At 42.8% G+C, this 27,894-nt stretch overlaps 1 long non-coding RNA gene across 2 annotated transcripts in view; it reads right to left on the bottom strand.

Moving 5' to 3' along the window:
• The window catches only part of LOC149123540 (uncharacterized), a 106,960-nt gene that overhangs the window by 8,049 nt on the left and 71,017 nt on the right, over window positions 1–27,894 (bottom strand). The window lies entirely within an intron of this gene.

A 27,894-nucleotide genomic window follows, 5' to 3' on the forward strand; every position in this document is an offset into this window, starting at 1 on the left:
GGTTAAAAAATGGATGCATCACTCCTCCAACTTGTCTTTGAAGGGGATCAGAATATGCAACCCCCAAATATAGCATATTGGCATAAGGATTATTTTGAGCTAAAGGTAATTGAGAATCAAAAGCTGCAGGAAGACATATCTGTCCTCCCCTTATCTACCTAAAAGTCTTACCCAAGACGGGGATAAATCAACACCAGGATGTTTGCATAAACAGACCTTATGAAAATAGCCTTTATCTTTCACAAGTTCCCCCACATATTTCCTTGTCAGTCATCCACTGAAGCCCAAACCCTCTTTCCTTTGCTAAAAGGAAATATAATCCCCAAGTCTAACCACTTCTTTGAATGCCACTTCTTTTCTCTCAACTCCTTTGCATGTAAATATTAATGAAAATCATGTGCCTTTTCCCTTGTGTATCTATGTTTTGTTGGTTTAATTTACAATCCCCCATTACTGGCCGGCGCCGCGGCTCAATAGGCTAATCCTCCACCTAGCGGCGCCGGCACCCCGGATTCTAGTCCTGGTCGGGGCACCGGATTCTGTCCCGGTTGCCCCTCTTCCAGGCCAGCTCTCTGCTGTGGCCCGGGAAGGCAGTGGAGGATGGCCCAAGTCCTTGGGCCCTGCACCCCATGGGAGACCAGGAGAAGCACCTGGTTCCTGCCTTCAGATCAGCGCAGTGCACCAGCCGCAGCGTGCCAGCCGGCAAAAGGAAGACCTTTCTCTCTGTCTCTCTCTTCTCTCTCTCTCTCACTATCCACTGCTAAAAAAAAAAAAAAAAAAAAAAAAAAAATCCCCCATTACCTAAACTTAAGAGGATGGAGGAAAAGTTTTTGTCCTCCAACAGTTCCCTGGATCTCATAACTTCCAATATTATGTTATTTCTATCTCCTGCCATTCCAGCATTCCAAATTCTACAATACCTTTTTCTCAGGGATCTCTCCAAGGACAAAAATTCTGAAATAATTTATTTTTAGATATGATTTACTAATGGCAGCTTAATATGGCACATTTCTACTGAAATGTATGACATTTAATAAAACTTTGTAAGGAATAATACTGTATTTGTCACTTGTGATACATACCAATTTTTATGCAGAAAGTTGAAAACATCTTTTGAAAATTGGGGTAGGTGGTAAGCATTTGGCGCAGAGCCTTAAGTCTCCACTGGAGACACTCCCATCCCATAGCAGGGTGCCTGGTTCAAATCCCAGCTACCCTGCTTCTGATCTAGCTTCCTGCTAATGTACGCTCTGAGAGGCAGCAGACAAGGGCTCAAGTACAGAGTCCCTGCTACCCACATGGGAGATCCAAATGGAGTTCTAGCTTCCTGGATTCAGCCTGGCAGTTAAGAAATGAACCAGGCCAGCGCCGCGGCTCACTAGGCTAATCCTCCACCTGTGGCGCCGGCACACCGGGTTCTAGTCCCAGTCGGGGCGCCGAATTCTGTCCTGGTTGCCCCTCTTCCAGGCCAGCTCTCTGCTGTGGCCAGGGAGTGCAGTGGAGGATGGCCCAGGTGCTTGGGCCCTGCACCCCATGGGAGACCAGGAGAAGCACCTGGCTCCTGCCTTTGGATCAGCGCACTGCGCCGGCCACAGCGCACCGGCCGCGGCGGCCATTGGAGGGTGAACCAACGGCAAAAAGGAAGACCTTTCTCTCTCTCTCTCACTGTCCACTCTGCCTGTCAAAAAAAAAAAGAAATGAACCAGCAGATGGAAGCTCAGCCTCTCCCTCCCCTCTCCCTCTGCCTCTCCCCCTCCCTTCTCCTCCCCTTCCCCCTCCTTCTCCTTCTCCCTCTCCCTCTCCCCCTCTCCCTCTCTATCTTTCTTCCTGTCTCCCTCTCTGTTTGCCTTTCAAATAAAATGAAAATAATATTTTAAAAGTTTTTAAAACTAAAGTGGGAGTGGACATTTAGCCTTTTGTCTGGGCTACGGGCCCCACATCCCATATCAGAGTATCTGGGCTCAAGCTCTAGCTCTATTCCTGATTACTGCTGACGTGTGCCCTAGGAGGCAGCAGGCTTAGGTGGCTGAGTCCCTGCCATCCATGTGGGAAACCTAGATTAAGTTCCTGTCTCCCAGCTTTGACTTGGCCCAGTCTGGGCTACTGTGGGCATATGGGGAGTAAACCTGAAGCTGGGAGTTCTCTCTGTGTGTTTCTCTGTCTCTGCTTTTTCTCTCAATCTCTCTCTGTCTCTCCCTCTCAAAAACCAAATTACATTGCCTCTCCTGGGGAAAATGAAGCTATGATTTAGCCCAAGTGCATAACCCACTAGTGGTATAATTTCTGGCAATATGATTGGACATGGGTAGACAGTGGAGCAGGAGCTTTCCTGACACCTCAGATATCACACCCTGTGATGCTTCTTCCTGTTCCTGGTCTGGAGTGTAAGCAGTAGCTTTCAGACCAGGAAGTAAGCAAAATGAACAGACATGCAATTAACTCTTAATTAGCCTCAGTAACTAGGGTCAGGAAATGCTTGTCCAAATACCCTGGAGAAATCAGATTACTAGAATGCAGTCACTGGAAAGCATGAAACAGACATAAGGGTCAGCCTCCTTTTACCATCTGAGGACAAGCTGGAGCTACACTCTTAAGTAAAATCAGGCTGTCTATTCTCTGTTGGAAATGCTTACTTGTTTTATCTCTTCATCCTTTCAGGACTCAATTCCTGGACAACTGAGCTAATGACCAAATAGGAAACAAAAAAAGCAAAACACCTAAATATTCAGGCAACCCTACAATCAAGTCATAACTGACCCAGCCTCCTCTCCCTCATACTGGAAGAAAGTACTATAGACCCATCCTAGCAATGCACCTCCTCTCTCTTCCCTTCTCACCAACCACTATTAGCAACAGAGAGTTCAAAGGTCATAAAATAAAGGCTGGAATCCTGGGGAGAGAAGACAGGAGGCTGCTCCCCTCAAAACCCTCGTTTGTAACAGCTTTACTTGAATTGCTCCCATAATGAGCTGTGGATCGGTTTTTCTTTTTAAGCCTGTACATGAGAAAGGAGGCAGACACGGATAAGATACTCTTGGCATAGAGAATACCCCACAAAGGTAGCATGCTGTGGTCTTCCTGCTTATAATTCTTGCTTTCCGCCACCTCAAATAACAGATTGGGAGGAGAGGGCACAGAATAAGGACAGAATAGAAAGGTCAGGTTCCTAATGGGACACCAACATAGTTTTATAGCCATCTGCTCACTCCAGAGTCTGGGACGCCACCATATTGTCTGAGAGGGATGAGCAGGCTAGCTCCTGCACAGAACAAAGACAGAAACACCTCCAATGAGCTTTCTGAATGATCTGTCTTAAGACATGTCCTTAGGCAACCAGAGACATTTCCAAAGCTATGATTCCATGCAAGAAACACTATTTCCAAGAGAAATAAATAAAACCAGCTTCACATGGAAAAGTGCATATTAAGTTTCTTTGGGTTCTTTGGTTTGCTTTCCCTAAAAGGAGTCCATAAATAACTGATTTCTTTGTATCTGCCGCTGTACAATAAGAAATCTTCAAAAAGTTTATGGCAGAGGTGGGCAGGCAGGAGTAATGTCTCTAGTGGTTGGGTGTCTGCCGCCCACATGGGGCACCAGGCTTGAGTGCCAGTCTCCTACTTTTCACCTGGCTCAGCCTTGTCCACTGGGGTCATTTAGGGGGTGATCCAGTGGATTAAAGATCTCTGTCTCTCCTTCTCCTTCTGCCTTTCAAATAAATAATATTTTTAAAAGGAAAACATACCTCTAAAAAAGTCCATGTAAAACGCACGTTATAAAAAACAATGAATTTTACTTTTCTTGCCCTCAAATAAACTGATCTTTTAATTCCACTTTTTGGTATATGTGCTGCCAAAGCAAGCACATCAATTCAGTTTTTGCCTAAACTTTTGAAGTACCCTCTTACAGGGAAGATTCTCTACAGGGGGCGGAAAATAACCTTATCAGATTAAATAGCAAAGGTAGAGTTTTGGTATAGAGGTTAAGACACTGCTGGTGGGCGTTTGGTAGGTCTTTGGTAGGGCTTTTATACAAGTTAAGACAGCCGTATTCCTTATCAGAGTGTCTGAGTTCAAGTCCCAGCTGTGCTTCCAATGCCAACTTCTGGCTAATGTACACTTGGCGGGCAGCAGGCGACGGCTCCACCGGTGTAGGTCTGGGCACTGCACATCCCAAAGAGCAGGCTGTGTGTGGTGATCCTGCAGCCTATCACTCCAGTGCTGTTCTCGTCCCCAGCTGAGCCAGGCACGCCCTGGCGACGCCGCCTCTCAGCTGTGAATCCAGCCCAGAGTGCACTTCCTGTGACACAATTCAGCTCCACAAACACTAGGAGTCTGGAGTGACCCCATTCAGATAACCGGCTGACTAGATAAGCATGTCAGGTGGTCACTCATTCTGTGCCCTGCAAACAAGCCAGCTGAGTGGCTGGGAAAGGAGCAGAGGCTGTCACCAGTAGGTTTGCTGTTGAGCTTTGAAATGTTATTCTCCTCCCTGCTGAGGTTTGAGTCTGAGAAATTAATGACAGCAGATTAATTAACAGGAGAAAAGGTACACAAATTCAGGTGAGTACCAGATAACCAGAAGAGATTTATTCAGAAGCTTAAATACCCTCTTCATGGGAGAGACGCAAGTGAGGAATGTAGGCAGGCAGTTTTAGAAGAAGGGTAAGTGATTTCCGTGGGACGTGCATGGGCCTGAAGTACAGAGAGTAGCCTGGGACAAAATTCATCTGGACTCCGAGAGTGGTGCCAACTCTAGCGACAGGCGTCGGTCTCCCCAGTGCTCTCTGAGCAGCTTCCGGGGACACAGGAGGCAGAGGGGCCTTGGAGAGGGCTCTTTCCCACATCTGCTGCTCCCCAGGGGATCTCAGACGGAACTCCCAAGTGGCTCATTTGAGGGTATCCTTTCCCGAGTCCCAAAACTGTCTCGGGCCTCCTATATCATGTTAGTGCCAGGGCTGTCTTGGATAGGTTTACAAATCTCTTCTCTCTCATTGACAACTGTTTTAGTCCATTCTCCTACCTTAGGAGTAGATGGCATCGTCACAAAATGCAAAAGTTAGTTTGCAGGAGTGGAGATCTGATTGTATAAGCCACTGCCTCAGTATTAATACAGTTAGTACAAAAAGTTACTTAAATTTATTTCAGCTCTGTTAAGGTATTGCTTGCTGTTAAGCTGTTTCTCCAGAAATGTGCGCTGTTAACTAAATGTAAGCTGTTAAATGTAAGTGGTTAGCTAAGTGACTGAAGATCTTAGACAGCCAGCACACAATGTTTTAAAATGAACCCAGAAAGCATGAAGGCCTTTAAAAAACAGCTTCAAATTCTTTGGACCTCCTGTTAGAAACGCATTGCACATCCCGTCCGAATACACCTTCTCACAGGAATGCATAACAGGAACAAAAGTTTTATGAAACTGTGCTCAACTTTCCTATTTTCTATTTTAATTTTCTCCTTTTAAGAAATGCTGCCGGGACAGGCATTGTGGCACAGTGGGTTAAGACACCACTTGCGTTTCTCACACCCCATATTGGAGTGCTAGTTCAAGTCCCAGCTACTCCACTTCCAGTCCGGCTCCTTGCTAATGCACTGGAGAAGCAGCAGATGATTGCTTGAGTGCTTGGGCCCCTACCATCCATGTAGGAGACCTGGATGGATTTGCTGGCTCCGAGCTTCAGCCTAACCCAGCCCCCACTGTTGTAGCCACTAGGGGAGTGAACCAATGGATGGAAGATCTCTCTCTCTCTCTCTCTCTCTCTCTCTCTTTCTTGCTTTGTAACTCTGCCTTTCAAATAAATAAATCTTTATTTTTTTTTGTAAATCTGCTGCAAGTTGACACCCACCAGATTGAGCTGATGACCTACTGACAGGCTGAGACTTGGATGTTTTCTAAAAATATTGCTTTAAATCATATTTAGGGGGAAAATCCCACTAAAACTCCCTTTTCTGTTTCTCTATCTTCAGGACCTCTCTCTAAAACATCAATATCACACATTTAGAAATAGTCACATTTTGGGGTACTAGCAGTGCTAAAAGTTAAGCAGGATTTAAAAACAAAATCATCCAGCCAGAAAGTACCAAATGAAAACTTAGTAAGAGGTTGAGGAAATGACCACAAATTCCCCAAAACTTGCCACATCACACCTCATTCAGCAAACAAATTCTAACAGTCCTTACTGAGTTCCCTCCAGGACCGGACCCTGTGGGAGTCCTGTGCTGGGGAAGCTGGCGAGAGAAGTAACAGGACTTTTGGCTGTGGAGGACCCCTCCAGCAGCTCCAGGTTCTTGTCTCAAAATGGAAAAGAATCCAAGGAAGAGACATAGATAAAGGTGAGCAGGGAAGCAGGATTTATCGAAAGGCAAAGGGAAAGTAATCAGGAATGAGGGCAAGCTCATAGGAGGCGCTACAATTACTAAAGATCAGGGTCATCCTTTTACAGGACAGGGGCTGGTGGCTGGGGTAGGACTTAGCTGAACATTCAAAGGAGGCAGTTTGAGGCGGGGCTTGAGGACTGCCCATTTCTGTGCCTTTTTTTTTTTTTTTTTTTTTTTTGAAATCTTGGAAGAGTCATGCATCAGGTGCATGATGGAAGTGGGTATGCCAATCACCAAAATTTCATTAGCATCTGGGGGACCCAGCCTGCAGCCATGTTGGATATTGCTACTCGGCACAACTCCAGTAGCTGCACCTGCACAGAAGGGGGTGGGGTTTGCATAAGTGCTGGCAGTCCTAAGTTCCCCTTGGCTCGGCTGCCTCCCTGCCGACATCATTTTCACTGTCACATATTCACTACCTGTGACAGACCCTGTGCACACAGCTGGAACTGAAGGAGCAGCCAGCTAGCCAGCCAAGGCTGCACTTCTGCTCCTACTTCCAGGAGAAGGACACCCTGGCAACCAGGTGCGAAGCTCTCCCACACAGGGTGATGAGGAGATGGATCTGAGCTCCCCTCCCCTCCTCTTTTCACAGGAGACGATAGAAACACCCTACAACACAGGGCCAACCTGAAATCCTACAAAATTCCTCAGGCTAAGCAATGCTTACTGAGCTGAAAAACAGCACTGAGAAGAGAAGGGAAGTTATTTATATTCCAAGGTCCAAACTGTAGTATTGATCAAATGCAATGTATTTCACAACCTGGCTGCGATAGAGAGTTTATAAAGCCCATTTCCAAGTTTTACTATTTTTCTTCCATTTCCTCTTCTGAAAGGGAAGAAAAAAAGAAAGGGAAGACAAGGAGAGGAAGTGCAGTTGGAAAGGAGGAAGGAAAGAAGACAAGAAGGGAGGGAAAGTCCTAAAGATAGCATCTAATCAAAGCTAATTTAGTTAAACCCAGAAAATTTTTCCTTGCCCTTTTACAGTGGATTTTTTAAAGTCCACATGGATATAAGAGTCAAATATTTTTATTTGTTGTAGCTGGTACCTTTTTTTTAACTGTATAAAACAGGAATACATGGACTGGCTCCGTGGTATAGTGGGTAAAGCTGCCACCTACAAATCTGGCATTCCCTATGGCCACTCGTTTGTATCCAGACTGCTCTGCTTCCAATCCAGCTCCCTGCTAATGCTCTGGGAAAAACAGCAGAAGATGGCCCAAGTCCTTGGGCACCTGCCACCATGTGAGACCTAGATGAAGCTCTTGGATCCTGGCTTTGGCCTGGACCAGTGCTGGCTGTTGAAGCCAACTGGGGAGTGAACCCCTGGATGGAAGACCTCTCTCTGTCTCCCTTCTTCTCTCCCTCTCTCTATAACTGTGACTTTAAAAAATAAATAAATCTTTTTTAAAAAATGGAGCAAAATAATGTAATTTACACTAAGGTGCAAAATGTATTTTTAGTGTATTTCTAGAAGGGATAAGGAGTAATCAGAGAAAGGTGTGAAGATCACCAAACATTACCATTTTGTCTAAAATAGGCCTTGTGGATTTCCCACTTCTTACATCATTTTCAGTGGTCACCCACCCCTTTGGGTCAGTATCTGCCTCTTCCTTCAATCAACCCAAACATCCCAGAGTAGACTCTCTCTTTTCCAAAACAACTCTACTGTATTTGAAGTGGGGGTGGGTGTATCAGCAGGCAGCAGGAACATGCAATTCAGCAGGAATGACAGGCAAGAATTACAAATATTTCCTAGAGAATTAAACATAAAGTGAACTCGACCTCTCTCCATTTAATTCCAATGGCCTTCAAGCCTTCTCTTAATGACATCTTGATGCTCTTGAAGATGTCACTTCAGCTGATTGCCTGCTGTGTTTCTGTTGCCAGCTCCCACGTTAGCAGGGTATTGTACCACCTGGCAGGCAATGTTTTCAAGCCAATCATGAAGCAAGTGCTTAACTTGAGATGAGTCTAAGATTAAGTGCTTCAGCTCACACCCCATTTGGATCTCTCAGATATAAATGAATGTTGGATAGATTATCAGTAAGGCCCACTTTATTGAATTTTCTTCTCTCAGCAAGCTCACACTCAGAATTTCAGCAAGTGATAATATGTATGGGGGAAAGGAAATAGGAAGAGAGAGTCACTTCATTTATAAAACTCATTGAAAATTGCATCTCAGAGTCAAAATGAAGCCTTTGAATGAAGACCACAGTGGAAATCAGCTGGAGAAAGGAAAATGCACCAGCAATACCCACGTTCCCATAGAGGTGGGTCACTGCTAGTGTGGTATTTGTCCTCTCCCAGAACATGCTCTTATGTGAGGCTTTCTCTGAGAATAATCGTGACCTAAATGTGCAACTAGGAGCCAGAAGAACTGACCCTCAACACACCAGCTTTGCCTATAACTGGCCTTGCAACTTTGAATACATCAATAATCCTCTCTTGACCTGTTTCATCAAATATACTAGTGTGCACACACAGGCAAGATCTCTTCTAAAAAATACTGCTTTTGATTAGCTTACATATAATTTTTCATTTCTGATATCCTATTTCACATCATTTTCTCATCTTAAAAAAATGTATGGTTTTTCAAATTCACAATTGGAGTGGGTGTTCGAACTAGCAATTAAGATGGGCACGTCCACATCAGAGCACTTGGCTTCAATTTCTATCTCTGGCACCTAACTCCTGCTTGCTGCCAGTGCACACCCTGGGAAGCAGCAAGTAATTGGATTCCTGGTCTACACATGGAAGACCTGGGTTGAGTTTCTAGCTGCTAACATCAGCCCTGATCCAACCCCTAGCCATTGCAGGCACGTGGGGAGTGAATCAGTAGATGGGAGCCCTCTCTCTCTCTGTCTGTCTCTCCCTCTTTCTGTCTCAGATAATAAATAACCAATCCCCAAATTGTTGGAGTTCCCCTAACATCTAACAGATGTCAGTACTGAAACAGAGGTTAATTTCACACCAAGGTTCACAGCATCCAAGTCAGGGTTACTCATTCCTTCCTTCATTCTGACAGTCAGTCAATAAAAGCAGAACAAGTGAATTTACTGAACATCTGCCACATACCAAACACTGTGTTGAGCTTAAGTGAATCTCAGAGAGAAGGCAACAGGTTTAAAAGTCAGAGCCAGCAGCTGTATAAAGAAATGAGAGGTGGAGGGGAGATTAGAGAAGCAAGAGAAAAAGAATATGTTAGAACACTCCTTATGGCATGGCGGGGAGGGTGTGTCGAGATGTTTTTCATCTACAAAGTTAGAGGACATTGGCAATGTGTTGCAGGTTAAGCCTTTGTTTTCACCTTTGTGGCCATGTGGGGAGTGAACCAGTGAATGGAAGGTTTCTCTCCCTCTCTCTTTCTGTAACTCTGCCTTTCAAATAAATATGCAATATATATATTTTAAAAATTTTTAAAGAGAAGTTAGAGGACACTAACTACTGACTGACAACTGGAAGAAGGTATACGTTTTACAAAAAAAAAAAAAAGACTATTTTTTAGCAGTTTTAGATAGATTCACAGCAAAATTGAGTGGAAAATACATAAATTTCCCAAACAAGGATAATCTTAAGAAATTACTTGAACTGTAAAATTAGTTTTCAAACAGTTTACGTGTATGTGTGTGTGTGTGTGTGCAAATTGTTGCAATCTTTATGTAGTATAGAGTTGGTCTTCAGTGTACAAAGTTAATTGAAAACGAATCTTAATGAAGAACAGGACAGGGAACAGAAAAGGAAAGACGGGGGGGGGGGGTATGAGTGTGGGTAGGGGGGCAGATACCGTGGGAAGAATCACTATATTCCTAAAGTTGTACTTTTGAAATTTGTATTCCTTTAAAAATAAATATAAATAAATAAAATAAAATAAAGAAGTTTATGGAAATTGTAATAAAGAAGCAAGTTTATAATGTTGCAAAAATTTTTGAAATCAGGGCCAGTGCTGTAGCTTAACAAGTGAAGTCACCACCTGCAGTGCCAGCATCCCATATGGGCACCAGTTTGAGTTCTGGCTGCTCCATTTCTGATCCAGCTCCCTGCTAATGCACCTGGGAAAACAGCAGAAGATGGCCCAAGTGCTTGAGCCCCTGCAACCACGTGGGAAACCCAAAAGAAGCTCTTGGCTCCTGGCTTCAGATTGACCCAGCTTCAGCTATTGGCATTCATTTGGGGAGTAAACAGTAGATGGAAGCTCTCTCTATCGCTCCCTCTCTCTAACTCTGCCTTTCAAATAAATAAATAAGTCTTTAAAAATTTTTCATGAAATCCATGGCAATGAGGTAGTATTCCAAAAGTTCATGAAAAAATGCACATTTTGAAAAAGGTATACATGGATTTCAACATTTTTTGCACCAAAATAAACTTGACTTTTAATTCAATTTTCCATGAATTTTTTTTTTGAAATCTTGTATATCTCTTGCCTCCCTCACATGCACAGCCTCCCCTAGTGCTGTGCATGTTTAGCAGGCAATGCTTGAATGCAGACATAATATTAGAATGCATGCCTTGAAGGTTCATATGTTGGAAACGTAATCACAAATTCAAAGGTTAATGGCATTTGGAGGTGAGGTCATTGGAATTAATTAGGCTTAGATGAGGTTGTGAAAATGGGATCCCCCCGGGCCAGCACCATGGCTCACTGGGTTAATACTCCGCCTGCAGCACCGGCATCCCATGTGGGTGCCGGGTTCTGGTCCCGGTTGCTCTTCTCCAGTCCAGCTCTCTGCTGTGGCCTGGGAGGGCAGTGGAGGATGGCCCAGGTGCTTGGGCCCTGCACCCACGTGGGAGACAGGGAGGGGGCGCCTGCCTCCTGGCTTCGGATCAGCGCAGCGCGCCAGCCCTGGCAGCCATTTTGGGGGTGAACCAACAGAAGGAAGACCTTTCTCTCTGTCTTTCTCTCTCACTGTCTAACTCTGTCAAATAAATAAATTTTTAAAAATCTTTTAAAAAATAGAAAACGGGATCCCCATCATGGCAGTAGCAGCTTTATACAGAGAGGAGTCTGGGAATTAGGCATCAGTTGTCTAATTTCTTGCTTTGCATTTTGCAGTTGAAATCTTTGTTCCATCATCCTGATGTCAGTGATTAGCAATTGGCTTTTTGAGTGTTGGAAGATCAAATTCAGTTTGGACGTTCTACAGCAACTCCTCCAACTAGTTTTGGGGGTTGTTCTATAACAACTGTATGTTAAATAGGTATTAGTACAAAGAAATATGACAGTGCTTCAAAAAGTATGGGGCTCACCCAGGGCACTTGGTGTGCAGCAAAGTCTCTATCTACTGGTGGTAAAAATCTCTCAGCTCTACCCAGAAAGGTAACCCATCTGACTTGTGGAGAAATCCACTGGACCACAAGAAAGCAAAACTCACCCAAGCTTTGAGGAGGATGCCCACCCCATATAAGCTCCTCAAACTGCAGCTCCTGTCCTGCCTGCTGCTCCTCACAGTGTACCAGTAAGCTTGTCTTTACTTAAGTTACCCGACCACCTGCGTGAATTCTTTCACCACCCACGACAACAGCCCCAATCTGTTGCTTCCTACGAAGCATGATGAAAAACATTTTTGAAAAGGATGATAGTTGTTTCACTGAACACATCTTCCATGAACATTCTGAAGTATCCTTGTATAGGAAGAAAGGCAATACCTGAGAAGATGAAGAGTTGGCAGAATTCACTACAGCGAACCTCCCTGTGACACAGCCTTACAAAGGATCCTTTAACTTGAACTCATTACCTAGTCGGTCTCAGTCTCAATGTGACTTTCAGGGAGTTCTGCTCACGGGCTAATAGTGCTACCAACATCATCCTAACATGTGTTTACTCATAGGCATTAATTCACTCAAAAAGTAATTAGTGAGCTTAAAAGACTCAGTCTTGGGAGTCATGCTGGTGTCTGTCATACAGCCATCCCGTGTATTCTACACCAACAAACTCTTTTCCGTGCATCAGGCTGAAAGTATTGTCTATTCTAATGACTCTGACTCATGTAGTAGGGGCAGGACTATTGCTGAAACAAGTTCTGATGAAACAGAGCCATCAAGCCCCTGGGCCTCAGCAGAAGCTCCAAACTGTCTTTCTGCGCCTCTTTGTATATCATAAAATGCTGTTCAATGACTGTCTTCCCCCTAACTATTCTTGCTTTATACTTATGTAAGCATACTGCCTAATATTAGCTTTCTGTATAGTAATTTAGAGCATCATAAAAAGCTAATTAAATGGGTAAGTGAATACATGAATATATCAATCAATCAGAAAAGGCAAAGTAACTTGGAACTTGTTAGAAATTTTAAAAATAATCCTCCACAGAAACGCTAATGAATGCTCATTTCATCTGATCTCCTAAAAAAGAATTCAAGATCAGACAGGAGGATTGTGATTATCAGACAATCACTTCTCCAAATTAACCGAAACAAGTCCAACTAAACTCTCAGATCATTTGAGAGCTACTTTTCTACCTTTGATAAGACCTAAAATACCTAAAATTTGGGAATACCTAAAATTTGTGGTGGATTCAGCTGTGAAATGATGTCTTTTCTAACATCAGGATTAATTAACTCTCATTGCCTGAGCACAGGGTGATTGCACAGAGGGTGGAGGTGAGAAAGAAAGGACAAGTCCACAGGTCATGATGAAAGAAATGCAGCCAGGATTTGAGATCAACTGTGAGTAATCAACAGTGCAAATTATCTCCATAAAGAGTAAAGATTAACACAGCACACTATATCAGATTCTGCTATGGCAAAGAGTCTGCTAAAAGCACTACTTTTGGCCATAGTATTAGGGAAGGAAGTTAGCAATTCTAAAGACAGAATTCACTAAAATATTTTGGCTGCGGTTGGAACAGAAATAACATTCTCTTTTAAGGAACTGATATTATGGAGACTTGATGATATTTCTAGGAAATGAAATGAGATAATGTTTTTAAAATAGCCCCATGATAAAGTCAATGAGTAATTTCAGTTCTTATCACATTATGTGATTCATGAGCAGTGCTGATCCTGGGGCAAGCAAAGGTGTCAGAATGGTTAAAAAAAATTGCCTCCCTCTCCCCTCTTCCTAAGAAAAACAGCAGATGAAGATGAAGACCCACTGCTGATGGGTAAAAACCCAACCCTGCTCAGTCACAGGGGAAAAAATATCTGAAACTGGATTATTTCTTCCCCAAAGATCTTGGTCCAGTGTCCATCAACATACATCTGACCAGCTTCAGAAAGAAAACACTATCCTAGCTCATCTTAGCTAGAAAAGATTATCTGGTCCATGCCCAAACAGACAAATGCTCAGAGACATTAGCTTTCCTCTGGGGGTGCACGTTTGGCACAGCAGTGAAAACACCACTTGGGATACACCTGTATCCATGTCAGAGCACCCGAATCCCTGCTCCTGTCCCCGTCCAGTTTCCTGCTAATGTGTTCCCTTCGAGGCAGATGATAGCTCAAGTACCTGGGTCCCTGCTACCCATGTGGGAGACTCAGCTGGAGCGCCTAGCTCCTGCACCAGCCTTTGGGGAAGTGAACCAGTTGATGAAAGATTTTTCTGTCTCTATCTCTGTCTCTTTGTATCTCTGCCTTTCAAAATTAAGTAAAAAATAAGCTTTTCAAAAAAAAATTTTGGGGAGCTGCCACTGTGATGTACCAGGTTAAGCCACTGCCTGTGACATGGGCATCCACCCCATATGGGTGCTGGTTGAGTCTTGACTGCTACACTTCCAATCCAGATCCCTGCTAATGAGCATGGGAAAGCAGTGAAGGATGGCCCAAGTCCTTGGGTCCCTACACGCACATGGGAGACCCAGTAGCTGCCCCTGGCTCTTGGCTTTGGCCTGGCCCAGCCTCAGCTATTGCAGCCATCTGGGGAATGAACCAGCTGATGCAAGATTTTCTCTCTCTCTCCCTCCCTCCCTCCTTTTCCCTCCCTCTCCTTCTAACTCTTCCTTTCAAATAAATAAAATAAAAATCTTTAAATTGTTTTTTAAATTTTTTGAAAGGAATTTTTCTCAAACACACAGCACAAGAATTGCAGAATTAGAAGTGTAGAATCACCTCTTCTCCTCTCTCTGATCTACACCTCTTCTTCCTTATTCTATCTCTTTTTCTTTTCAAAACGATATTGATAAGGCAAGAAATACTGCTGAAACTCAGTTGCAAATCTGCTAAAGCTACCCCCACCAGCTCCATTTTCTTATCCCTCATCTGTAACCTAAAGAAATCTATCTTCCCTTCCCGTCTTTTCACATTTTAACTAACAAAAGCTGACTACTAGTCTTATGATTGATCCTGTGTTTATACAAAAATTTCAGGACCCAGTGTCATCTCTTACCGCCTGCCCCAGCCCCCAGAGCTACCCTTTCTCCTTTAGAAGCTGTCCTGCTGGTGTGCAAATTGGGGAAGAACATAACTGAGACCATAGAGTCCACCTGCCTCTAGGTGGCCCCTCTCATGAATACACTGTGTCCCTACATCAGCTTTGGTCTCTGGAGTACTGACCAGCACTGAGCAGCCCTGGCTTAATTTTGGTACAATAACACATTCCCATCCCAGATATTGTAGCTGTCTCTGGACATTCTTCTGCCTCTGCCTACTTTGGAATTTTCACATCTTCTATGATGATTCCTCCTACCTCCAAGCCAAATGTAGAGACTCCCTTGGCTCAGCTCCTATAACAATGTACTCAAACCTGTTCTACAGTATTTATTGCCATATTTTTTTAAGCCATCTGATAACCTTTCTTTTTTTTACTACACCCACAGCCCTAGGATTTCCTGGAAGTAGTGGTTTTGTAAATACCAATGCCCTGCTCTTAATGAAGATCCATAATTATTTACTAAATAAGTAAGTGAACATTACCAAATTTCTGGTTATCTGAATATTGAGAAATAGCAGAAAGCCAAACTAACATGACAATACAGAGTAATACTGCTATATAAATATGTCTCAACTAGTAAAACATCCATAGTTTGGTGTTATACCATTTCTGCAACTTTTTTTTTCATTTTCAATTATCTTTATATACAGAAGATCGATTTAGTATATATTAAGTAAAGATTTCATCAGTTTGCACCCACACAGAACATAAAGTATACAATACTGTTTGAGTACTAGTTATAGCATTAATTCACATTGGACAACACATTAAGGACAGAGATCCCACATGAAGAGTAAGTACACAGTGACTCCTGTTGTTGACTTAACAATTTGACACTCTTGTTTATGGCATCAGAAATCTCCCTAGGCTCTAGTCATGAGTTGCCAAGGCTATGGAAGCCTCTTGAGTTTGCTGACTTCAATCTTATTTAGACAAGGTCATAGTCAAAGTGGAGGTTCACTCCTCCCTTCAGAGAAAGGTACCTCCTTCTTTCATGGCCCGTTCTCTCTACTAGGATCTCACTAGCAGAGATCTTTCATTTAGGTTGGTTTTTTGTTTTTGTTTTTGTTTTTTGCCAGAGAGTCTTGGCTTTCCATGCCTAAAATACTCTCATGGGCTCTTCAACCACATCCGAATGCCTTAAGGACTGATTCTGAGGCCAGAGTGCTGTTTAGGACATCTGCCATTCTATGAGTCTGCTGTGTATCCCACTTCCCATGTTGGATCGTTCTCTCCCTTTTTTATTCTATCAGTTAGTATTAGCAGACACTAGTCTTGTTTGTGTGATCCCTTTGACTCTTAGACCTATCAGTATGATCAATTGTGAACTGAAATTGATCATTTGGACTAGTGAGATGGCACTGGTACATACAACCTTGATGGGATTGTATTGGAATCCCCTGGCACATTTCTAACTCCACCACTTGGGGCAAGTCCAATTGAGCATTTCTGCAACTTTTTTAAAGGCCATAAAAGGCCCTGCTAACTCTGATAGATGTTTAGCAAATTATGTCCAGGCCTTAAAATTCAAATCAATCACTACTTTTCCTCTCACTTGCCTCTCTGCCCCAAATGCCCCCATCCCCTTGTTGCTTGCACTCCCTTGTTCAAGGCTCAGCTCAAACACTGGGCCACACAGCCAGGGTGATCCTTGACCCCTTTGGTGAGCCAGGGCCCTTTGTCACTCCCTCCTCTGAAGTCTCACAGCATTTTATCTATACCTGTCTTTGCTCTCCCCCTCTTTATTGATCCCATTCTACTTATTTAAGTAGATACGGTGTCTCCTTTACCTCACTAAGCAAATTAAACCCTGAAAATGCCTAACACGGTACCTTGCCCATGGAAGTCCTTGGTAAATAGTTTTGAGGTAAGAGAAGGAGAGCAGTGTAGAGCAGTGAGCCTGGCCTCTCAGGAGGGACTTTCCAAGGCAGATAGAGAAGAAAGGGGTCCAATTTGGGCTGGAGGACAGAGGTTTCCTACAAGAGGTGACCCTTTACCTAAGGCTCAAAGGTTGAGTTAAAGAAAAGGAAGGAGATTTTTTTAAGAAAGATTTATTTAATAAATATAAATTCCATAGGTACAGCTTTAGGAATACAGTGGTTTTTCCCCCATACCCACTCTCCAACCTCCACTCCTGTCCCACCTACTCCCTCCCCTATCCCAATCTAATGAAGGAGATTCTAATGGAAAGGAGCTGAGGGCACAGACTTAGGGGCAAGAAAATAGATCCTTTTTGAAAATGCAAGGAGTTAGTGTCAAGAACATGAGATAAAGAATAGCAAAAGAGGAAGCTGAAGAGATAAGACTCAGCCAAGTCCCTGAAGTTTTACAGATGTACTTTGCTACCAAGCTCCTTCTTGGAGGAGTGAACAGTTACTGACAGAGTTCCTGCAGCCCAGTAATGTGACTACATGTTTACTGTGTTGGGAAGCAGATTAGAAAGTCCTAGCCGGTGCCGTGGCTCACTAGGCTAATCCTCCACCTAGCGGCACCGGCACACCAGGTTCTAGTCCCGGTCGGGGCGCCGGATTCTGTCCCGGTTGCCCCTCTTCCAGGCCAGCTCTCTGCTGTGGCCAGGGAGTGCAGTGGAGGATGGCCCAAGTGCTTGGGCCCTGCACCCCATGGGAGACCAGGAGAAGTACCTGGCTCCTGCCATGGGATCAGTGCAGTGCGCCAGCCGCGGCGGCCATTGGAGGGTGAACCAATGGCAAAAGGAAGACCTTTCTCTCTGTCTCTCTCTCTCTCACTGTCCACTCTGCCTGTAAAAAAAAAAAAAAAAAAAAAAAAAAAAAAAAAAAAAAGTCCTAAACAGGGGGCAGAAAGACCTGTTAGGACTATGACAGTGATCTATGAAATATGAGAAGAACCTGAAAAGAAGGTAATAGTGATATATCACTTAGTGATTATTTTTTTAGAAATGGGGACAAAGAGAGCAAGGAGGGAGAAGAAGTATCAAGGATAATTACCAAGTTTCTGGTTTGAACAAGTAGGTGGGTAGGGCTATCATTCCCAAAAACAGACATGCAAAAAGTAGAGAAAGTTTCAGTCGCAAGATTATGAGTCAGGGTGAAGCTATGCTGAGTTGGAGTTATCTAACAGAAATTAAAGTATCTGTCCAACAGGCAGTTGGTTATGTAGGTCCAAATCGAGGTGATAAATAACAGAATGGGAGATATATATGTGTGTATGTGTGTGTGTGCATATACATATTCATATATATATAGATATAGATGAAGCTCTCATAAAGGTGACGGTGAATTCAGGGGGAGGACATAGAACTCACAAAACACTTGGGTTTAAGGGCAGAGACAGGGAGGAAATCTTTCAGAGGAATTACCAAGTTGTGATGAGAGAGAAAGGAAGAGAACCGGAACAGACTAACTCATGAAAGCCAAGAAATGCCTCGGGAAGCACTGAGTGATGGACACTGTAAAAAAGCTATGGAGATACCAAGTGAGATAAGGCCTCAAACAGGGCCCACAGCATTTACCAGAGATTTCTAGTGACCTTGGAAAGCAAAGCACTATCTCTGAGGAAAGATAGAAACTGAAGCCAGCATGGGTGAGTGCTAAGAATGTGGGAAAAAATGAATGCAGAGAATCTTAAAATCTTGGCTTTGAAGGATGAGGACAAATAGAACCAAAATTGGAATGAGTTGGGGGCTGGAAGTTTTTCAGGTATGTATGGGGAGGGGGGGTGAAACTGATTGATTTGGTTGGTTAATCTGTAGAATTGCAGAATTAAGAGAACCTTGAGTGTGATGGTATGGCTATAGAGGAAGCATCAGGGGGAGGCTCCAGAAAGAGGACAGGAAGAAAAAAGATACAAAACAAGTGGACGTTCCCTAAGGAGGCAAGTAGGGAGGGGCTCAGGACACTAATGGAAGAATCGGCCTTACATGTGTGGAAGAAAGCGTGAGGAATCAAATGGGTCATAGGTAGTCAGGGGATCCCAGTGGAATTTGCGGTGTAAAATATTTGCTTCCTTCCCCAAAAATGTTATCTCTAGCAAGAACAAACAGGCTGCCCTTCTTCCAGAGGGCAAATTTACCACAAGAATTGCAAGGGAGCTCTTCCTGAGCTCACAGCTTAGTGTGAAAACAAGTTATCTATCCCATCCTTTAGGATGGTTTTTTGTTTTACCAGGAGCAGGCCAGACAGAAGGAAGAATTGTAAATGAGGCTTTTTGATGGGTTTTGTCCCCACCTAGTAACTGAATGCCAGTCTGTCAAGTTTTTTTCCTTCAAGATTGTACTTAAAACCCCACTGCTAGCAGTCCCTTTGGGTTTTTTCCTCTCTTAGAAGCCCACCTCTTTGCAGCTCTGGCTCGAGGTCTTTGACTCTAATAAATACTTCTAAATTCTCTACTTTCTTCTAGGAAATTCTTCTTCCACGTGAGACGAAGAACCTGGGTAACAATAATTTCTCTGCTGCCCTTTTCCTGTAACAAAAGGACAACTTTCTTCAGAGACCAGCAAAGCAAAGAGAGATGCAGATGCTAGTAGGGCTCTAGACAGGAAGGCTGGGAGTTAAGGGACTTCTCCCATAAATGCTAATCAGATGTGAGGAATGAGAGCGTTGGTCATAGTAATGTCTCTTTATCCCCCCCCACAACCCACCCAAGAGACACACACACACACACACACTTCACACGCTCAAAAAAAGAAGGAAACCTTGCATTATAAAGAGCCGTAGACATGTCAACCAATCACAATATACTGTTTTATTTGGATTCTCAAACTTTTTTTTCCTTTTTTTTTAACTTTTATTTAATGAATATAAATTTCCAAAGTACAGAATATTGATTACAATGGCTTCCCCCCATAACGTCCCTCCAACCCGCAACCCTCCCCTTATCCACTCCCTCTCCCCTTCCATTCACATCAAGATTCATTTTCAATTCTCTTTATATACAGAAGATCAGTTTAGCATACATTAAGTAAAGATTTCAACAGTTTGCTCCCACACAGAAACATAAAGTGAAAAATACTGTTTGAGTACTAGTTATAGCATTAGATCTCAATGTACCGCACACTAAGGACAAAGATCCTACATGAGAAGTAAGTGCACAGTCACTCCTGTTGTTGACTTAACAAATTGACACTCTTGTTTAAAAACAATTTTAAAAAAATTTTAAAAAATCAAGGAAATATGAAAACTGCCTATAATTCTAATAATGTTAGGAAATTACTATTAACATTTTTGCTTAGGTAATGTTTGTGTGGTTGATTTAAGGGTCCTTTTCTTTCAGACCACATACAATATATTCTTTAGAGATTTATTTATTTATTTGAAAGAGTTATAGTGAGGCAGGCGGGGGGGGGGTGGTTTTCTATCCACTGGTTCACTCCCCAAATGGCCACAAAGGCCAGAGCTAGGCTAATCCAAACCCAAGAGCTGGGCCAATCTGAAGTCAAGAGCCAGGAGCTTCTTCTGGGTCTCCCACTGGGGGTGCAGGGGCCCAAGGACTTGGGCCATCTTCTACTGCTTTCTCAGGCCATAACAGAGAACTGGATCATAAATGGCACCCATATGGGATGCCAGTACTGCATGCAGTAGTTTAACCCAGAAGAAGCTCCTGGCTTAGGATAGGCTCAGCTCCAGCCATTGACACCATTTGGAGAGTGAACTAGTGAATGGAAGACTTTCTCTCTGTCTCTCCCTCTCTCTGTAACTCTGCTTCTCAAGTAAATAAATCTTAAAAAAAGAAAAAAAAAATTCATAAAGCCAAAGAGTATCTCTCTCTCTCTCCTACAATTAATTAATTCATACACAACCAACACCTAGAACATCACTTGGCTGACAGATGTTTCAAAAGGCTGTTGAATGGTATGCATGAATGGAAGGGCTATGTCACTACTTCTTTAACTTCAAGCCTTCAAGTTTCCACTGGTTAGTTGGAAGAGGGGGAAGGAGATGGAGCAAACAAATAAATGAATATACACCAAAGCAAGATGTGGAGAACAAAAGACATATCAAAGTCATAAAGAGTAAAATCTATAAAAAACACTCAAAGTCTTTAGGTTACTTAACAGTCATTTTTATCTAAACTAATGTATGAACTGTGGCTGAATTAATAACTGTCTTTGAGTATATGAGTTATTTTAAGGGAAGGAAAAATAAGGAAAGCTTTGTTTGCTTAGGGCCCTACCTGGATACTGTTTTGTTGGGAAGGCTGGGTGTGGTCTAACTGGGAATTGTTCTAGGTCACACCATCCTGAGGTCATTTCCAGTTCAAGTCAGTGGGCAAGGCAGAGTCTTAGCCTCTGAAGACCCTGGAGTTGAATATAATAAACTCTTTACCCTGCAGACTGTCAAGATATCAGCTTCCCAGAGTCGCAGGAACAAATTTGAATTTTTGTGATATAGGAGGATCTTGTAATTGGAAACATAAACTGCCAGCAAACATTCATTCATTGTTGATTAATTTATTCAAAAAAATACTTGGTGGATAGGTTCTTCATCCACCCAAAAGAATTAGTCTAGAATTCATTAGTCTAGAAAATAATAACAGGGATGATAGTTTAAACTGAATAATTGATTTAGAAAGGAAATAAAGAAAAATCCTAAAATCAAAAAATACATGAAGTTATGTTACAAATAAAATTCTCATTACTAGCAATCTCAAATATTAGACAATATTTATCACTGGCCAGATATTGAACCAAGTAGTTTATGAAAATTTTCGCCATCATCAGTATTAGCAACCTTCTTATCTGATATTATTTATAATTTTCATTAATTGTTGGGGAAATAGGCTAAGAAATTAAAACTTGCCCAAGATTACACAGCCTGTAGGAAACTGAGCCAAGGGCTGACACTAAAGTGCATGATCCTAATCTCTACTCTAGACTGCTTTATTGCACTCTGTGAAGGACACAAGAGGATCTAAAAGTAGCCTTCTGGACATCAGGGAAACGTGAGACATTTGTGAATGGTATTAGACTTGGAGGAGTTTGGAATGTAAGATAGAGGAAGTTTTACAATCTCTTTCCAGTCACTGCTCTTACATTCACCAAGTTCTGTTCTCAACACATTGTACTAGACTGATAAGAGTGGTCCAGTTCTGCCATTCCTGATGACAATTTTGACCTCAAGGATTATGATTTCTCCAAAGGGAGCAGACTCTTTATTCTTTAATTAAATGACAAGTGCAACAAAGATAGTTCCTAAACTAATCACTAGACTGCAATGCACACAAAAGCAGAATAGGCAAAAGGAATATACTAAAATACAAGCAAAACAGGTACAAGAAAAATTGCTCAAGCACAAAGTGCTAGCAGAGAACCAAACACCGTATGTCCACAGAAGAAATTGTTCAAATGGTCAGGGAAGCCAGCAGGTGGGGGCTCTCTCTCCATGTCTCCACGTCTCTCTGTCTCTCAAGGTGACACTCAGAGACTCCAGAAGCTGATGCCTTCTCAGAGTGAATACTCAGAGGAGTCAGTGAGATGTGTCTCAAAATGAAGTCTGAAGGCACTGGTATTTTTCATTCCAAAAGCTGTATTTGCTCAGTTTCTAGATATCACCCATGGAGGGGAAAATCCTGGAGCCCACATCTCATTTGCATAGCAACACACAGTTTTCAATGTGGCTATTGGTCAGTCAGTGTCAAGGCTGTTACAGCTTGGATTACAAGAAAAGGCTCAAAATGGAGTTCAGGCTTTCCAAGTGTAGTCACATATTCATCATACCAATTTACTTAGATTCATCAGAATCTTATCACAGCAAAACACATTTCATAACACAACAGTAAGGGAAGGCTGGGTAGGGGGTATGCCGTGGACAGAGAAAATTCTTCCAAAAACCACTTAGGCCATTGCTGACCATAGACAGGAATAAAAAGGAAGTCGTTCTAGAGCTGAAGTCCTTGAGTACCTATTTCCTTGTGAATAAAAGAGACTAGTATGTAAATAAGAGCTTTGCATAAGCCAGACATTCTTTCAAGTCCAGTTTATCTACAGTATGAGTCACTTCCTTTTTAAAGCAAGAATTAGAAGAGATAGAGGCACATAATCACTACCCAGCCCATACCTTCTTAGCAGACCTTTTCTTCTCACTCACATAGCAAGGTGAAGGGCTCCTCCTTTGACAAAACAGCAGCATTATTTTGCCTATCTCATGTAGCAGAGAGAAATTAACAAGTGAGATCAACAGGCAGATAAGAAAACAGAAGGGTAGCCACAGGTTCAGCTGGGGTTAACCTGACACCCATAGAGGAATGTGAATAACGAGAAGCCTTTGGGTTTCTCTCTTCCAAGAAGTAGTTAGCCCCAATATCCAGGGCAACAAAGATACTCAAGCTTTTGGAGGAGATCGCAGAATACCCTCCAGTTAGAAATGGAAAAGGAAGTAGGCAGCTGTCTTCATCTACAGCTGGCTCTGCACAGGGACTTGGCCTTTCAGCTGAAGAATAAATACAGTAGGTATTCTGAGCGGGGCACAAAACGTGGACAGCAAAGTCCATCCCAAAGCTTATGTAGGTCTTGTCAAGCCACTATGAGTTACGAGGGTTGATTCCGTTTTCAGGAGTTAAAGATTGGACTCAAAGGGAAAAGGAAGGCAAGTTAAATAGAAACTGAAACAAATTCCCATACTTGGGGAACTCCAGAAGTCTGATTAATCCATCTTCCTTATTTTGCATGTGAAAATATGTCCACCAAAGTCTCATTCTCACCCAAACCCTCCAGTACCCACATTTACTACTGGTCAAAGCCAATGGGATAGGCAAGCATTTGGTCTTATGGTTATGATGTTGTCTAGGTTCCTGTGATCCACAATGAAGTGCCTGGGTTCAATCCCCAGCTCCGGTTAAATCTCTGATTCCTGATAAAGCAGACTGTGTGAAACAGCAGGAAAAGGTTGGGTGCCTGTTACCCACTTGGAAGACCTGGATCCAACTCCTAGCTCCCAGCTTTGGCCCAATCCAGTGCTGGATATTGTGGGGAATTTGGAAGGAAGTCCTACAGACAGGAACTTTCTCCCTATCTGTCTCTGAAATAAAGTGAAATTATTTTTTAAAAAAAGGAGCAATTAACACCACAGATCAAAGGTCTTGGAATTTTCAACAGAATACAGAAAAACGTACTGAGTATCTTTTATGTGTTAAGCACAGTGCTGGTTGCTAAGGTTACAGCAATACACAAAATAGATCATTTCTCCATTCCCGTATAGTTCAATGGGAGTGTTGAGTAGTGATTCCATTGCAGTTGCTACTTTCTATAATTGGAAAGGAGGAAGAGGAACAACTTGTTATGGGAATCTTCTCAGAGGAAATAACACCCAAGCTGAAACATAAAGGATGATTGGGAGTAAAGAAAAAAAAATTCAAGGAAGAGAATATTTAAGAGAGAAAGTTGGTTTCAACTCTGGGTATTAGATCCATCTCATAAAAGAATCTAAATTCATGACACTTACAAACAGAGTAGTAGTGACTACGCCTCTTTTCTTATGGGAGAAGCTCTGACTATTCTCTACATGTGAATTCTACCTTACTTTCCCTCACCAAGCAAGAAATTTGTGAACCTGAAGTAGAGAGCATTTATCTGCTGAGATTTCAGAATTACTGGGAATGCCCTCCATCCCAAAAATTCTTCCTTACTCATAAATTTCTTTCATTAAATGTTTATTTATTGTTTTTGAAAGGCCAAGCAAGAGGGAGAGGAAGATGGGGAGGTCTAGGGAGAGGAAGAAAGAGGGAGAGAGGGAGGCGGAAGGGGAGAGAGAGAGATCTTCCCTCCACTGGTTCACTCTCCAAAATGCCCATAACAGCCAGAGCTGAACAAAGCCAAAGGCAGGAGCCAAAAACTAATCCAGGTTCCCCATGTGGGTGACAGGGGCTAAGTACTTGAGCTATCATCTTCTACTTCCCAGGGTGTGCAGTAGCAGGAAGATGGACTGGAAGCAGAGGCAGGACTCTCTTCCAGGCTTGAGATACAGATGGAATGCGGGCATCCCAAGAAGTGGCTTAACCCTCTACAAAGCAATACACCCTCCATAAATGTTTTCAGACATACTGCTAAGCTATGTGGTTATCATACACACAGAGAAAATAATTTTAAAAGCACGTGTATAGGAACAACTGAAACAAAGAGTGAAAATACTCGAGGCAGAATTATGAAATAACACCTAACATACACTTGTCCTATACTATTTTCTAAGTTCTTTGTGCATATTAAGTCAATTAACCCACACACTTGTAGTTCCACATCTGTTTTACAGATGGCTTATCTGAGGCACAAGTTAACTTGCCTAAGGTCATACAGCCAGCAAGTACAAAGACAGGATTTTGAACTCAGGCAGTCTGACTCCAGAGTCCATGAGTTTATCTGCAATGCCAGCCAAGCAGGGCAAAGACAGGAACAAACTTTGCCTAGTAATTTTGCCTCTGGCCAGTTCTACATGGGCCAGAGACAGACTGAAAATCTTCCTAACAAGTATGCCAAGCAATACAAACTGTTCCAAGTGCTACCTCTAAAATTCTGAAGGCTATGTAGGGGAGAAAGGAACTTTCTTTCTAGCCTTTGATGTGTCGATAAAAATAAACATTCTCTGTATAAAGGTTAGTGTAAGGTTTATTCAGGGCAGAATATATGATATAGGCCTGAAGACACAGCCCAAAGGCTTTTAATGTGTTGTGGAAAGTGTTCCAAAGTGGTCAAGTGCCAGTGAGAATTCAGGTATTCCATGATAGCAAATTTGCATTTATTGTTATACAGTGAGCATACATTAGCTTGGCCTGAAAAGGCAGGTTTCAAGTAAGCAGAGATAAATTTCTCACACATTAAAGATTATTTAAGAACATGATTGGCTATAAATATAGTTTCTGAAAGGGGCTATTAAGAAAAAGGCTACTGGTTAACTTTAAGCAGGACGTTTATGGTAATAGATAAATAATACATAGATTAAAATCAAATGACGGTCCGATGCTGTGATGCAGAGGGTTAAAGCCCTGACCTGCAAAGCTAGCATCCCATATAGTTGCCAGTTCGAGACTTAGCTGCTCCACTTCTGATCCAGCTCCCTGCTGGTGTGCCTGGGAAAGCAGCAGAGAATGGCCCAATTCCTTGGGCCCCAGCACCCACGTGGGAGACCCACAAGTAGCTCCTGGCTCCTGGCTGGCTCGGCTCTGATCTTTGTGGCCATATGGGAAGTGAACCAGGGGATAGAAGACCTCTCTCTCTATATCCATTTCTACATCTCTCTGTAACTCTTTCAAATAAATAAATAAATCTTAAAAAAAAAAAAAAATGATTACTCAAGTTAGCTCCAGATAGCTAAGACAAAACAGACTTCAGGTGTGTATCAGCTACATCGACCTGGCAGATAGGATGCAGGGCTCTGTTTGGGCACCCTTCAGACTGGTCTTGGTAGGTGTTTCTCTTCAATGCTTTGCAGACTTTTCAGGAGCAGTTTGTTCCCAGATAGTGTGATTATTGAGTCTATGAAATACACTCACAGTAGGCAGATTTTATTTTATTTTAAAGGCAGAAAGAGAGAAAAAGAGAGCTCCCCCATCCTCTGACTCACTCCCAAATGCCCACAACAGCTGGGGCTGAGTCAGGCCAAAGCCGGGAGCCAGGACCTCAATCAGAATCTCTCATGTGGTTGGCAAGGACCCAGCTACTGGACAAATTGTTGGTTGCCCACCAGGCTATGCATCAGCAGGGAGCTGAAATATGGAACGGAGCTGGGACTTGAACCCATGCACTCCCATATGAGATGCAGGTATCCCAAACAGAGTCTGTCTTTCTCTTTCTCTCTCTCTCTCTTTTTCATTCTCTGTCTCTCTCCCTTTCTTAAGATTCATTTCCTTATTTGAAAGGCAGAGTTAGATAGAGAAAGTTAGAGAGAGAGAGAGAGTTAGAGAGAGAGAGAGAAAGATTGATCCTCCATCCACTGGTTCACTCCCTAAATGGCCACAATACCCAGGAGCTTCCTCCAGGTCTCCCACATGGGTGCATGGGTCCAAGTACTTGGGCCACCTTCTGCTGCTTTCCTAGGCACATGAGCAGTGAGCAGCTAAGACTTGAACCAGTGCCCACATGGAATGTGCTTCACCTGCTATGACACAATGCTGGCCCCCCAAGCAAGGACTTAACCACTGCCCCAAATGCTGCTCCTCCCAAATCTCCACTTGTAGTAAATAAGTTGGCTGGCTATACTGTGAGAAGCATCTTTAAAGCAATTTGTACACTTCTTGAAAAAATGACTTTCAGAAAAATTTTAAAATATTTCCCCCTTTGGTAAAAACTGTTCTGAATTGAAGATTTGTCTGCCCATAAAAGAAGAGAGCCTGTCGTTTCTGTTTTTTTTTTTTTTTTTTTTTCAGTATGAGATACTACATACAGGCCATAGTTTCTGCTATGTGACACAATCTGAAATGTCTAAAATAATGAGAATTATAATGTATCATTCTTTTTTATCTCAAATTTAGTGCCATTTAATTAATTGGAAAAGAAGAATTTGAGAGGGAAGTTGTGAAAACTATATTTCATTTTGGTTTTGGCTACAGGAAATGCACTTGGAGCTGGCACTGTGGCACAGTGGGTTCAGCCACCCCCTGTGATGCTGGCATTGTGAATCGGAGCTCTGACTGACATCAAATCCCAGCTGCTTTGCTTCCTATACAGCTCCCTGCTAATGTGCCTGAGAAAGCCGCAGATGGCACAAGTGCTTGGATCTCTACCATCCACATCAGAGACCCAGATGAAGTTCCTATCTCCTGGCTTCAGTCTGACCAGCCCTAGTTGTTGTAGCCATTTGGGAAGTGAAGTAGCAAATGGAAGATATCTGTCTCTTCCTTTCTTTCTGTAACTCTGCATTTAAAACAAATAAATAAATCTGAAAGAGAAGGAAGGAAGGGAGGGAGGGAGGGAGGGAGGGAGGGAACATAAGACTAACGAGGTCTTCTCTAGCCAAGGGTAGCATCCAGCCTTATGATCTTGCATTGATCTTGATCCTTTCTTGGTCTTTATTCTTGCCCATCTATTCAGTCAGAAATAGTTGATACAAAACAAAATGATAAGAAACCTGACCAACTGTCTTGATCTAAGAGATTTCACACATGGGGCTGGCGCTGTGGCATAGTGGGTTAAGCTGCTGCCTACAACGCTGGCATCCCATAAGGGCACCAGTTCGAGTCCCAGATGCTCCACTT

The sequence above is a fragment of the Oryctolagus cuniculus genome, chromosome 11 (assembly GCF_051225735.1).
Source record: "Oryctolagus cuniculus isolate XC-2025 breed Fujian yellow rabbit chromosome 11, ASM5122573v1, whole genome shotgun sequence".
Taxonomy (NCBI): domain Eukaryota; kingdom Metazoa; phylum Chordata; class Mammalia; order Lagomorpha; family Leporidae; genus Oryctolagus; species Oryctolagus cuniculus.